The following is a 14,473-nucleotide window of genomic DNA, read 5'->3' as shown; positions in this document are numbered from 1 at the left end:
TATACTACTGTGGGCAAGAATCCCTCAGAAGAAATGGAGTAGCCTTCATAGTCAATAAAAGAGTAGGAAAAGCAGGCATGGGATACAATCTCCAAAATGGCAGAATGATCTCAGTTCGAATCCAAGGCAAACCATTCAACATCACAGTAGTCCAAGTCTATGCCCCAACCACTGGTGCTGCAGAGGCTGAAATTGACCAGTTCTATGAAGGCCTACAGCACCTTCTAGAATTAACTCCAAAAAATGATGTCCTTATCATCATGGGGGATTGGAATGCTAAAGTAGGAAGCCAAAAGATAAATGGAATAACAGGCAAGTTTGGCCTTGGAGTACAAAATGAAGCAGGGCACAGGCTGGTAGAATTTTGTCAAGAGAATACGATGGTCATAGCAAACACTCTTTCCCAACAACCCAAGAGACGACTCTACACATGGCCATCACCAGACGGTCAACACAGAAATCAGATTGACTATGTGGTCTGCAGCCAAAGATGGAGAAGCTCTATACAGTCAGTAAAAACTAGACTAGGAGCTGACTGTGGCTCAGATCATGAGCTTCTGGTTGCAAAATTTAGGCTTAAGTTGAAGAAAGTAGGGAAAAGCACTAGGCCACTCAGGTATGACCTAAATCATATTCCTGATGAATATACAGTAGAGGTGACCCTTGGCCTTGTTCTCAGCATCAAAACTGCCAACTTTTATTCCAGTCAGAGCTTTGTGTCCACACTCTGCCTTTTGCCCTTCGGGTGTAAACCTTCAGAAACAGCTGTAGGGTCAAGCTATCTCGCTGAATGTTGACCTATCTGTAATACTGAGGAGATGTAAGACAGGAGGCCAGCCCTTGAGGCCCATTTAAGACAGGTCCTCAGCTCTTACAGTGGCCTAACTTTACAAAGGACCCTCCTCTATTTGAATGGTTGCCCGGTCAAAGTCCAGATGGTCCAAGTCATAAGGATGGAGAGCCAGCAGAAGCTCAGAAGTGGCCTGGCAACAGGTAGCCAAGGGGCGACACACTCAGCAAGGCCCACAGGTACCTACTCACAGTCTTCCCCACATGGGCTGGAAGTATGGCATTTTATTTATATGATGTGGGACTGTTTTCACCTTTGCATCAGTATACATGAAGCAGCAAAGTGAGGCATTGTGTCAATGCACAGCCTCTTTCTTTTTGTGGTATGTTTCCTCCTTTGTGGCAACACAACACATACTTGGCAAACTGGCCTGCTTTGCTTACCTGACACAGGTGTATGCAAATCTTACATGGCTTTTTTCTAGAAGCACCTGACCTTGTATCTTGGGCAATTTTAGTTTTAATCCGCACGGCAATGTTGCAGCGGTAATCATTCAGGAGGCATTCCGTCTGTCTTACTGTGGCTACTTTCTGTTGAAAGCAATCTGAACATTGCATCTGGCATTGAATCTCATAGCTCAATCAGGTGTTGCGTTGTGTTCTGTTGTGCTGTACTGAGAAATTTCCTCTTGTCTATCCTTAAATCTATTGCCAGTTTAGAAAATATGCTCTCAGTTTGTTCACATTGCTCATAATTTTATGGCCCTCTATGATGTCCTTCCCTAACTGCTTTCTTTCTAAACCAACCTTCTGCAACCTGGATCCTGCTACAAATTTTGTACTACAACTCCCATCAGCCCCAGCAAGGATGGCCAATGCTTATTGCATGAGTTGTAGTTAAAGTATCTTCAAAGACCCAAGCTGAGTAATGCTTCTAAATTAAAAAGACCCAGGGCTTTTTTTGTCATAGAACGCATTCCATTCTGGTACCTTTTTTTCCAATGCAGACATCATTAACATAGTGCCTGCAGGCTGCTTTTGTGTCTGCTACCTGTTATCTGATAGTGAGACAGTGAGGCCCCTCTGCTCTGCAGCTCGGCTTGGGATTGGTGTGCGTGGTTTGTGGTCCGCTTACTACAGGGGACGTGAGTTCCAGCACCTTTTTTTTTTTTTTTTACAAAAAAAAAAACACTGAGCAGTACTATAGTTTAATTAAAGTTGACAAGGTTCTATTCTCTTTATAAGTGCATCCTCTGTAACCCTAATCATCAAGTACTGCAAGGTGGGGCAAGTGGCACAGTATACATAATGGAAGAATAAATGCGCTTCTGGCTGTAGCGGCATGTACTCAGTTACTCCTCCCCAACTATATAAATCAGATTAACAAAGGACAGTCAGTTAATTGACCTGCAGGCCAGATATGATTCCTGAAGCACCTTTCTGCCTCATAGGTGCCTTACCTAATCTCAATCAGTTGCCTCCTTGTTTTCACTCATTAAAAGAAGGGGGGGGAAGTATTTTTATACTGCCAGAAACAGAAATATTGTACACTTTAATTTTAAATCTTGTTCAACAGCGCTCTCTCTCTCTCTCTCTCTTTCTCTCTGTGCGTGCATGCGTGCGTGTGTGTGCACGTGCGCAGGTATGCATACTTATTTTCCATAACACTGAAATCCCTCACTCCTAACTGGCAACTACAATTTTCTAGCCTTGCCTAGATATTAGAATGGGCCCACAAATGGTCATTCGCAAGCTGAATCTTCAAATTTATGACTTGTTGCAAAGTATAGTAGTCCCAAATAAACGCTGGTCATCTTCTGGCTCAGTCTCAAGTGTATCTCATAACTCTAGCAATGGTTTCTGTTTTTCATAACAGTGGGAAATTTTATGGGCTATTTTTTTCCTTCTCCCTGTCCAAAATAAATGTGCTGCTTAAAGCAAAGAATGAAACTAAAGGGCAACATTTGAACTTTTTGCATTTTGGAGTACCAAAGATGAAAGATGGCAGCGGGTTGGTTTCCTCTTGATCTGTCCAGATCAGCAAAGTGCCACATCCTCAAGAAGGTGAGTCTGCTCTGCCATGGGAAAAGGAATGCAAAAAAGGTCCTGAGAGCAAGGCATTTGTGTTGGTTTAATGACTGTGCAAAGCAAAGCATGCAAGTTTTTGTAGTTATTAGAATGATTGGGCAAGAAACAAATCTAAAAGGTGTAAGCTTATACATGAGCTACTTCCAAGGACAACTATAGCTCTCTCTTACATTCCATTTGATGCATGTGGGATGGGGTGTGTGCTGGGAAATGCTACCATGCCTTGCTTTGACCTTCGACGCAAATAGGGCTTCTCTGTGCATGCTGCTGTATGTATGTATGTAGCTCCTCCAGCTGAGACCCTGCTTGTCAGGGTTCCTAATCACAGGGAAAGGTCAGAGCTGGCTGCAGAAACCCCACTTGCCTCTTCCGCTAAATTCACAAAGAACAAGATGGGGCCAGTAGGGATAGGAGAATGATAGTCTTCCCCCTCCAGACATTGAGTTAACAAATGGGAAACAGGACAAATGCGTATATGTACTCTTTTCTACTCACAATTATGTAGCTATTTGTAAAGTAGTATAGAAAATAATGATCACTGAATTGTTACCCTTGTAACAATTATCCTGGATAATATTTAGCTAAGGTTGACTTCCCAAAAGGTATGTAATAAATAAAATTCAACACACATGCACAAATGCAGTAAAGGCGTGCTTTTTCTGGCTCTTGTTGGTGTTTTTTCTAAACTTAAGGCACAATCCTATTCATGCTTTGGCAGGAAAGAAGGGAAATATGCCTATCTGGGTAGTGCTGGGACTTGATTAGACATGAAGATGACCTAAATGTATAGGACTGTGCTCTTAATTTCCAGTCCAGGTTGTTTAGCTGGGACTAGGAATAAGAAGAGTAGAGCTATAGGTGGTCTCAAGCTCACTAATGGTAAAGATCTCTCTCCAATGAGACAGCTTTTGCATTCTGTCTGTTTGGATTATTCTTCAGTGTGGAACATAATAACGTAGTTCAGAGTTAGGTCATTGCTGTGTCTATTTAAGATTATTTCTTAAGCAGTTTCACATGAAGCTTTTGTTGTGCAGACCAGGGCTTTTTTTGGATTTTACGAAGTGGTTTTGAATCAGCAGCAAACATCATTAACATAGTGCAGGCAGGCTGCTTTTGTGTCTGCTATCTGATAGTGAGATAGTGAGGGCGGGGCTCTCAGCTGCTCCGCTTGGGATTGGTGTGTGTGGTCGTGGCTTACTGCAGCGAGGCGGCGACGTGAGTTCTGGCACCTTTTTTTTTTTTTTTTTTACAAAAAAAGCACTGAAAAGGCCCATTAGAGGTTGGGCAGTGTTCCCCAACCCAGTGTTCTCCAGATGCTTCAGACTACAACTCCCGTGATGCCTGACAACCGGCCATGAATTGAGCCTGATGGGAGTTAAAGGCCAAAACATCTGGAGGGCACCAGCTTGAAGAAGGCCTGATGTTTAGATTGGAATATATGTTAATGTAATATAAAGCATTATTTTTATTTATTAAAGTTTCTATATTGCCTTTTGGCTCTCAGAAGGACTCCCAAGACAGTTTACAATAATAAATCAATAAATTAAAATGAACAACAAATCTGAATTGAAACAGCTTTTAAAAGAAAATAATGGGATAAAATGAAAACTGATTAAAACTGTAGAACAAAAGTGGCTTATTGACCAGAAGAACCTATATTCAGAGATGTCCGATGATCCAGTGCAAGTTGGCAGGAATGGCAAAGGTCCTCACTCCCTGCAGATTTCACTAGGTGAACTTTTAGCTCATCTAAGGGAGTTTTGAAGGAAGAGGGAAGGAGGCTCTCCTTCTCCCAGAATGCTTCACTTCCTCCTCCAAGATCATTTTTCTGACCTCAGAGAGTAGTCAGGTTGGTTCCTTCTGTGCCCACTACAGGGAAGGGGAGCTGGAGCCAACCTCGAAAGGAAGAAAGGAACAATCCCATAGTCCATGTGATACTCACCCATTGCTCTCTCTGTTGCTGCTTGCCTGAAGGACAACAGCAAAGGACCCAGTCTAGCCTTGCTTGGGAGAAAATTCCCCAATGGGCTGCTGCTATGGAAAAGCCTCTGTCCCACCAGTCATACTTGCCTGGGTGATGGAATGGAGATGATAAATTGAGCTTGGGCTGAGCTTTTTCTTCTTTCCTTTTCACTGAGAAACTAGTACTTGTGCCAATCGTACCTGAGGAGCCTTCCTGAGCAGGGATGTTTTGCTGCAAGACAAGATGGGCAAGATGCCACCCACCTCAGTTCCATACACAGAAGTCATCCAGCCTGGAGGTTGATGCTTCCTCCGATACAGCATCCTCCCTGTACCTGAGAGGAGCAGCTTAGCTTATGGAGGCACCACGCAGAGCTCTGTTCTCCAATTGCTGACCACCACTACCTGCCCCCTACCATCTGCTACATGCGGTGGCTGACTCATTCTACCTCATGGTAGAGCTGACCCTACATGAGGCAGAAACTCCTGTCTTCTCTGTGGGTGGCCCTCTTTCATGGCCCACGCATTAGCCAGGATGCTGTTGTGGAGGAAATGGAAATACATTCTGCCCCAAAGCACAAGGTTTCCATTTCCTCCTGCCTGAGGATATACCTGCTACCTTCTTTGCTTGAGAGATCAAGGACAGATAGGTTGCTAAGACAACAGGACAGACAGAACTTTCTGGTGAGTCAGGAATGAACTGGCGGGAACCACAAACCCAGGAGTAACTTGTCGGACAAACCATCTGACATCAGTGGATCACACCTGCACCCTCCAGTCACCCTGTAACTGAAAGTACTGGCCTGTGACCTTCTGTATTTTGGCAACCATTGGTGCATTGTCCTACCAAAGAAACTATCTCTGAGAATTTAATTCAACCCTGAATTACTAGCAGGGAGTGCTGCTATAAAAACCAGGATATGTGTTTGTTGGTGCGGGACCAGGCCTCTGGCTGGTGCAATAAAGCAGAAATGCAGTGGAACTTGTAGCACATAAGATATATGAGCTTTCCTTATGTTGTCAGGGGCGCCGTGCTTAACCGACAGGCCAGCAGGAATATACTTGCACACAGCACATATTCTTGCATTATGTGCATGCTGTTCCCGGGGTCAACACAGAGGACAGACTGCACCACTTGATGCTCCGTTGCTCTTGGAGCAGCTAGCAAGTGCTGCGTGGCAACCTCCCATGGAAGCTGAAAATATGCACCAAGTAAATACGTTTCTTCAAGAAAGCAAGGGATTCTCGGGGCCTCACCAACATAAGGGTGCAGAATTGTAAAGGTGCCTTGCTATATAGGGATACTCTGGTGTATAGGTTGTCTGACAACACCATAAGTCCTTGAAATATGTGGCAGAGGCCAGATCCTGGGGATTATTACTATTAATTTATTATGGATTGTTTTTCTCTATACTACTCAACAGACCAAGCTCTTGGTGGTTTACAACAGCCTGGCTTACAATTTGTTGTCATTTTGCTGATATCCATGGATGCTGGCTTTCTGCTTGTCCTTGGCTACTCAAGGTGTGAGCTGAGTTTCCTTCGAGCAATCAAAAGCCGCAGACCGTTTTCCTTACAAAATGTTCTTTATTGCTCTCAAGTACAAATCACCTAGAATGGATCTCTGAGCATGCACTGAGATTGTTGAACCCAATCTAGTGTTTACCTCCAGGACTCTCCTCATGAACATGCCTGGGTCTCATCCCTTTCGGAAGGGCTTCCTGGAGGCGAGCACACCTCCTCTCCATTTGCTGCTCTTTCCACTGGGTCTCCCACCTCTGCTGATGTCTTGCCATGGGGTCAAAAGCAGGGAGGGGTGGCTGGACTGAGAATTCCTCATCCTCAGAGATCCTCCCCCTGGCTGTACCTCTTGGCCATTCCCAGGAACTGCCTGGCTCAGCCAAGTGCCTGGCCTTGAGATAATCACCTCCGCCTCCTTCATCTCAGAATCTTGACCAAGCCCATCCTCCACAATTTCCCTTTTTTATGTTTCACATTCCATTCCCACAGAATTGTCTGGGATGCAGCCAGCAGTCCATAATAATGATTGCCCAAGACCGCCATCCTTCTCACTCCCAACACGAGGCAATATACACAGATATATAGAAGAGGATGAGCTAATTAAATATAAAAAGAAAATGAAAGCTCTCCCAGTCGATCTTGATAATTTTCAGCATAATTGCATATATCTATCCCCCCAAAATAAGTGCCACTGAGAGCAATGGGGCTTTCTCTGTAGTAAATGGATAGCACATTGCAGCCTAAATGTCCCATTGTGTGTCGCATTTTTCTTGGGTCATTGAGCACACTGGCCTTTTGAAAGAGTTGCCACAGTACATATCAGAGGCAAATCACAGCTCTCTCCTACTCATCAAGAATCTCCCTTCCATCCGGTTATCTGACATGACCAGAATTCTGAAGCGATGAGCCAATGTTTGTATTAACTACCTGCCCCATCTCAAGGACGCAGAACAAGCAGCAGTATTTATTTCCCCTATCCTGTCCCTCCCTATTACTAGCAATCCAAAGCAATCTTGAGTAATAAAGTGTCCCATTGTTTGAGCTTTGGCAAACCTGCTGCCTGAAGTTGGTGCACAGGGTGGGGGAGTCCAATCCTTTCCTCTTTCGGGAATTGCAGCTCTGCCAATTCCCCAGTTTGGGGTACTTTGGGGTCTGTAATGTTGTCCCCAGGAGGACAATTTTCTTGGTGCCCACCAGGCTTCCTGCCCCTTCTGATCTGCATTGGATGCATATTTTTAAAAGCAAGTATGTGTTTGATCTTTAAGCTGAGAGGCTGGCATGCTGCAAAGTGAAGGGCTGCCCTTCAGCGGTATCTTCATTTCAGTTCAAAGAGTGCTTTTGTGTTTGGAATTCGGCCCCTCCCACACATAGCACTTAAGCTCTTAGTCAAGTTACTTTTCTTTTAGTCCTACCCAGTTTGTCTTCTGGGAAATGGATGTTTTGTAACCATCCTCACCCACCATGGGCAAGCTGCGCCCAGTGGCAGCCATTTTTGTGAAAGCACTCAGGCCCTTTCCCACAATTCAAATGTGCCCACCAATCCAAAATGGTTGGAGACCACCACACTACCCATAACGGCCACTGGATTCTGTGAGGCCTGCAGGTTGACCAAGAATGTGGGTGCTTCGAGAAGGAGGGATCCTAAACTAGCAATCAGAAGGGATCATACAGGGGTTTTTGTCATTTTCTCCTCAGCATATTTTACACTAAGAAGTACTAAGAGGACAGAAGGTCACAAATAGTAAGCATCATCTGGAAACATCCATGCATGAGAGAGGGTGATGTTGCCATAAAGCCCTCATCTGGAAGCACCTTCTGAAAAAGGGTGCCTGAGCAAATGCCCCATGCCAGAGACAACCTAAGACATGTGCAATTCAGTGCACTGTAGAAAGACAAGTGATCAGACTGTTAAAAGTTTCTTTAAAAATAAAGCTCTGGAATTCAGAAGGGGAAAAGGTGCAGTCTTCCAGCTCGGCCAAGAGCAAGTACTGAGAAATGAGCAAGATCTCAGCAGCCATTAAGGAGGGTGTGCCAAGGAGGATGAAACTCCTCAGTCCTCGGTTCCAAGGAGGCTCATTTCTAGCCTGCCGACCCCACTCCCAGCATCTCCATGGGGAGAACTGAAAAGCTGAGGGGCAACCACTGAGAACAGAATCTCAAGATTCTGACCTGGCAGGTGGATGGTATCCAGGAGATAGTGGTATATGTACTTAAAGAGCGCCTTCCACAACAATGCCCATCAGCCCCAGCCAGTAGGATAACAGTGATAGTCCAACACATCTGGAGGACACCAGAGTGATAGCCACTAATCTGGATGTTTTTTAAAAGGCACTGGACAGATTCATGAGGGAGGAGCCTCTTGGTGGCTACTAGCCTTGCTGGCTATGAGTCATCTCCTTCACCAGCGGCAGTGTGCCTGCATACAACACTTGCCAAGGAGCTTGAGCAGGAGGAGGCCTTGCACCCATCCTGCTTGAGAGATCCTGTGGGCAACCAGTTTCCCACTGTGTGCATGGAAAGCTGGACTAGACAGACCTTTGGTCTGATCCAGTAAGGCTTTCCTCATGTTCTTATGAAGGGCTGATCCAAGGTGGCAACTGGAGGCAGGCCCCAGTTCTCGATTGCAGTGTATGAGTCATTTATGGTTGGGAGAGGCATTCTGTCGTGTATTATGGTCCCCAGCCCCAAGGCTAAAACCAGTACCTTGAACTGGGCTAGGAAGCATGCAGTCAGCCTATGAAAGGGCAGCCTGCCTGCTGACTGGCATGGACTGGTATGAACATAAGCCCTGTCCTTTATCAACTACACTCGATACCAATTGAAGTCCAGGCCTGCTTCAAGGTGCTCATATTGACATATAAAGCAAAAAGCGCCTGGATAGCTAAAGGAACACTTCCTCCATATGTATCTACCTGGACCCTAAGATTTACAGAGACTCTTCTTTGTAAGCCACCACTAAAAGAAGGTGGCCACAAGGGGAAGGGCCTTCTTAGTTGTGGTGCCACATCTATTGTCATGTGGGTGTGCTCAGATAAGATTCCCAGGCGCACACAAGAGATGGATGGCTCTGGTGGGAATGATGGCTTAGACTCGAAGGAAGGAGAGTTGCTGTTTGACCCAGTAGTGGCTCAGCGTTCTCACTCTGATATTGGAGTCATTGAGGCTAGTGAGGCCCCGGTTGCCCAAACTCTCCCAGGGAGCCAGCCTGAGCCAGTGCTGGATCAAGCACATCAAGGACAACCACTGAGCCCCGTCCCACTCCTGATTGTGGGAAAGAAGCCAGTGGAGAACAGGCTGAGGAGGGGTTCTCAGGAGGAGAACTTGACACCCAAGAGACATGGAAGCGCCAACCCATTGATGCACTCACCGGCTGGACGAATTGGAGACTCAGTGGGAAGAGCAGCGGTGTGCCCACTTCCATAACACCCCTTCCCCCAAGAGACAGGCCTCGAAGGGTTCATAAGCAGAGCTTTGGGTGACAAGGGTCAGAGCAAGAGGCCATCTTTCTACCTGGAATGTGTGTTTCAAGTTTGTGAGTAACTTGTAGCTGTATGGAACAAAGACTCTTCTAATAACTATTAAAGTGCTTGCCTTTGTTGGGAAGGGATGCCTAGCTCACGACTTCTGTGGAGCCATGCCTGGCACTGATACTGAATACTTTTCAGTGCCAAGTCAAACCCTTTTTATTCTCCCATCATTTTAATTGCTGAATAGATGGTTATGATTTATATCAGTTTTTATTCAGATAATTGAATGGTTGAAGTGGATTAGTATTCTGTATTGTGCAATGTTATTATATTTTTCCTGTTAATTGTGGTTATTATATTTGGAATTGTTATGATTATGACAGTTGTTAATGTTATTGTTATTCCTGTGTTTGATGCTGTGTTTGATGCTGTAAACTGTTCTGAGAGCATTTGCAATAGAACAGTCTATAAAAGCTTTAAATAAATAAATAAATAAATAAATATGAAAGTGGTTGTATGCGCTTGGGCTTCTGGTCCCTGTTATTAATCTAGCTGCTGCATTTCGTACAAGCTGCAGCTTCTGAAAAGTCTTCAAGAGCAGCCTCACATGGACTGCATTACTGAAACCAGGCTGTCCCTGTCCAGATAGGTGTGCAGCTGGGCCACCAGCCAAAGCCAATGGAAGACAATCCAAGTCTTTGGCCCCAAGTGCCAAAGATGACTCAAGAAGCACTGGCAACCTGTGAAATTGCTCCTTCAAGGAAAGTGTGATGCCATCTAGAACAGGTAGAATTCCATCAGAGGAACCACCCACTAACAGCACCTCAGCCTGGTCTGGTTTGAGCTTCAGTTTGTTAGCCTTCATCTGGTCCATTGTCATCTGGTCCATTGCCAGGCACTGGTTTAGCACATCTACAGCCTCACCAACTGATGATGAACAGGAGAGAGAGCTGTGGTGTCATCAGTACTCTGGATGACCCCACTCAGCAGTTTCATGTAGGTGTTAAATAGCTTCATGTTAAATAGTTTCATGAAGATGTCAAATAGTTAAACAGGGGACAAAAAAAAGTCCTCTGGAGAGTCCAAGCGGCCTCTGAACATTTTCCCCAAGCACCACCTTCTCTAGCCAGCCATCTAAGTAAGAGCAGAACCACTGCAATGCAGTAACCCCCCCACCCGCATAGGTCATCATACCATGTAAGCTCTTTCTGTGCCCAAACCTGGCCTGAACACCAAGTGAAATGTATTCAGATAATCAGATGTAGATAAATGAATGAATGGATAGTCCGGAAAACCTCAGGTAGGAGAAGGCTGATACAATTGGTACACAATCAGGCCTGAAGGACGGGAGTGACCTTTGTGGAAGGACCCTGTGCTATCATGACAACTGTCTTGGATACTGCCCAGGGGTCTGGAAGAAAAGCCTTGAGGAGTCAGATAGGGGTCCTGGATTTCATATTGACTTAATTGATTACCATTCCTCTGTTCTTAACCAATCTTCATCAATCAATGAAAACAAATGTTTATTGTTTGCTACACTATTTAGACATTATGTAGAATGAAGAGTTTTCCCAAGTTAAAGAATGCAGTTGACTTATCCATTGTTTCAGACTCCTCTTAAATAGGTCAGGTCATCCAATATGTTTAAAACAATGTTATCAGAAAAGAACAGCTTTTCACTGGGAAGTAACAAAAGTGGATTACCCTCCCCCTCACCGCCCCCCATGCTCACACACTCTTAAATTTCAGTTAATCCAGGAGTAATGACATTTCTGGACTGATTAATGGTCTCAAACATAGTAGAAGGGAAAATGAGTTTCCCATTCTGGAATTGTATGGTCGATTTCAAACTGGATTTGTCTAGATGTTGGCCCATGGAAACTAACAATCTTATCTGTAATGAGTAAACCTGAAACTTGTAACAATCTTTTTCCTCACCCCTCTTCTCCAGACAATGTTATATCACTTGTTAATGTGTGTCGACCAAGTTAATGGCATAGGAGCAATAGCCAGTTTAAAAAGTTAGCAATCCTATTTTCTAAGTATTCCAACTATTAAAATGAGTTGCTATCTGGTGCAAATTAATTACCCAAATTAGGTGTACGCATAATCTGCATGATGAAACATAGGGAAGAAACCCCAGAATTGGCATGCACAGACAACAGAATTTGTACACTGCAATACCAAGCATGAAAAAAGCATGTGCTTAGTAGAGTGGGCATCTTACAGCCAAAAACTGTTGACATGGGCTTGCTGTGTGAGAAAATAGCTTGGAAGCTGAGAATAAAGGAACTTCCCAGGTTACAGGTAAGTTAACGGCTTTGATACGCGTGTTATAAATGCTTCACACACTATTGTAAGTTCAAAGACAACTGTAAGCTCTCTCTCAGTCTGTGGATTCAACTCTATTTGGAATCTCCAACCTGGCAGGCAGGCAAAATTTCCAGCCACAGAGAGTACCCATTCCTGTTATTAGCTGACGTGTCATTGTGAAAGAGCCAACAAGCCATTCCCTAAGGCCAAAATATTCAAAACAAAGATATGTGAAGAGAAAATTTCAAATGCCAAAGGGTAGTCATTTGTTGTCTGTTTCTTTAGTACCAATTATTTTTCAAGAGGAAAACTCATGTTTGATGCTCCCTCCAATCCAGGGGGAAAACTTGACAGGTTAGGGAAACTTAGAATACATTTTCAGGATCACTTAAAGAAGATTTATTGGAATAGCAAGCTGGACATCTTGCCTTTCTCTGTATGCAGCTCCACAGCAGCAAGAGATGACTCTTCCCTCATTCTCTTTATTACTAACTTATCCTATTTACTGAAACAAGCAACTCTCCTTTGGCCATCCCCTGCAGGCAGGAGAGGATGTGGGGTCAGAGGCAGGGGCGGGGTGGCGGGGGAGGTGGTTGAGGAAAGGAAGAATCTATGACTGACCCCGTGGCTGCGGCAGCAGTAACTAAGAAGACACCCAAGATCTTTGGAGTCAGACCTGACCAGCTTTGTTACTTAACCAGTTACAGATAGTTAAGAGAGACCATTAAACAGAAGCAAATAAAAATTCTATCCTTTACAGCAGAGGTGGGCCTCTGGACTACAGCACCCATCATCCCTAGACAGCATTGCTTAATGGTGAGGCATGAAAGCAAACATAGGCTAAAACTGTTGGCCACAAGTTGCCCACCCTGGCTCAAGTTCTCACTTGTGGGTGAAGTTAGTGGAATCTCTATACTAGCCAGGATTGCCAAATTTTCAACAGGCTTCCAAAGCTATGCCTCTTTTTATCAGGGCTTTGCCATGTTGACATGAGCACGTGATCAGGCATATTGTCTCTCTCTGAAAACTTTACCCTCTGATTTTTGCAGATCAAGCTGCTGTGAAGGATACAACAGCATATCTGGCTGGGTTTCATTTTTCCTGTTCAATTGGTTGCCCTACAGCTATCTGACCCCCACCATCCAGTTACCTACCACAGCTTTTCAAGCAGAGGAGTATGAGTGGCTATTAGCCATAGCAGCTAAGTGAAGCTTCCATAGCCAAGAGCAGCATACCTCAGAAAACTAGAGGCTGAAAATCAGAGGCCGACTTCAACTGGGCTTCCTGGAGTTACTGGTGGACCAGAAATGAGCAAACTGCTCCTATCCATGCCACAGAAGGATACAAAGAAATTATTCAGAAGTGTGGTGGGAGACTGGCTTTATATTTTAGAATTAGAGTCTGATGTTCTTTGAGCACTGCAGTGCCTTTTAAATTAGTAATTAAAACTAAGAAAAATGCAAATATATGCATATTAAAATGGAGATTTTCATTGGCAGTATATACCAATATTGGCATCCCCTGGCCATAGTCTATATAACAGTTTGTTGTATCCAACAAAAGAGAATATATGGCTTTCTTAACCATTCCTTTGCTATAATTTCCATTTAAAAATGTATTCAGATATTGTCTTAGACCAATCGCCAGCTCATTTTTTGTAGTTAGCCTTTCCACAGTGCCTCGCCTCTGAAAGTATGAAAATCAAGAAAGGCATATATTTCTAGTGGATTATTTCACATAATAAAGAGCCATTTCTCCACAGCGACTAGTCTCATCTTATTTCTAATGTTTTCCTCCCTCCAGGTCTGGATAACAGCCATGCATTTCATCCAGATGAGGGACACCCTGACCTCTTCCTTTGCAAGTCAGAGGTCCCAGGTTCAGCCCACAGATCTCGAGGGGAAAGTCCGCTACTGGGAAAGTCTGCTACCTGAAACCCCAGAGAGCCAGGGCTGCCACTCAGTGTCAAGAGCACTGGGCAAGATGGTCTGACTTGGTATAATGCAGCTTCCTGAAATATATGATCTGCTCTAAATGCTTCACTGTTGCCCCACCCTGGGCAGAATTGTCCCTTGCACAAGAGCCTGAAACCTTGCCATCTTCTCCCCTTAATTCCATGGAGTTTTGGGATTTTTGGAACTAAACATGAAAAGAGCACTGTGAGAGCATCCTGACACTTCTAAGTGCCTTAGGTACATATCTATATATCTATATGTGCACTAAGATAGGGATGGGCAACTTGTGGCCCTCCTGGTGTTTTGGGCTACAACTCCATCAACCTTCACCATTGGCTATGGAGGCAAGTGCTGATGAGAGCTGTAGGCTAAAACCTC

Source organism: Varanus komodoensis, unplaced genomic scaffold, assembly GCF_004798865.1.
Source record: "Varanus komodoensis strain SLA01 unplaced genomic scaffold, ASM479886v1 scaffold41, whole genome shotgun sequence".
Taxonomy (NCBI): Eukaryota; Metazoa; Chordata; class Lepidosauria; order Squamata; family Varanidae; genus Varanus; species Varanus komodoensis.
Note: the sequence above shows the minus strand (reverse complement) of the source record.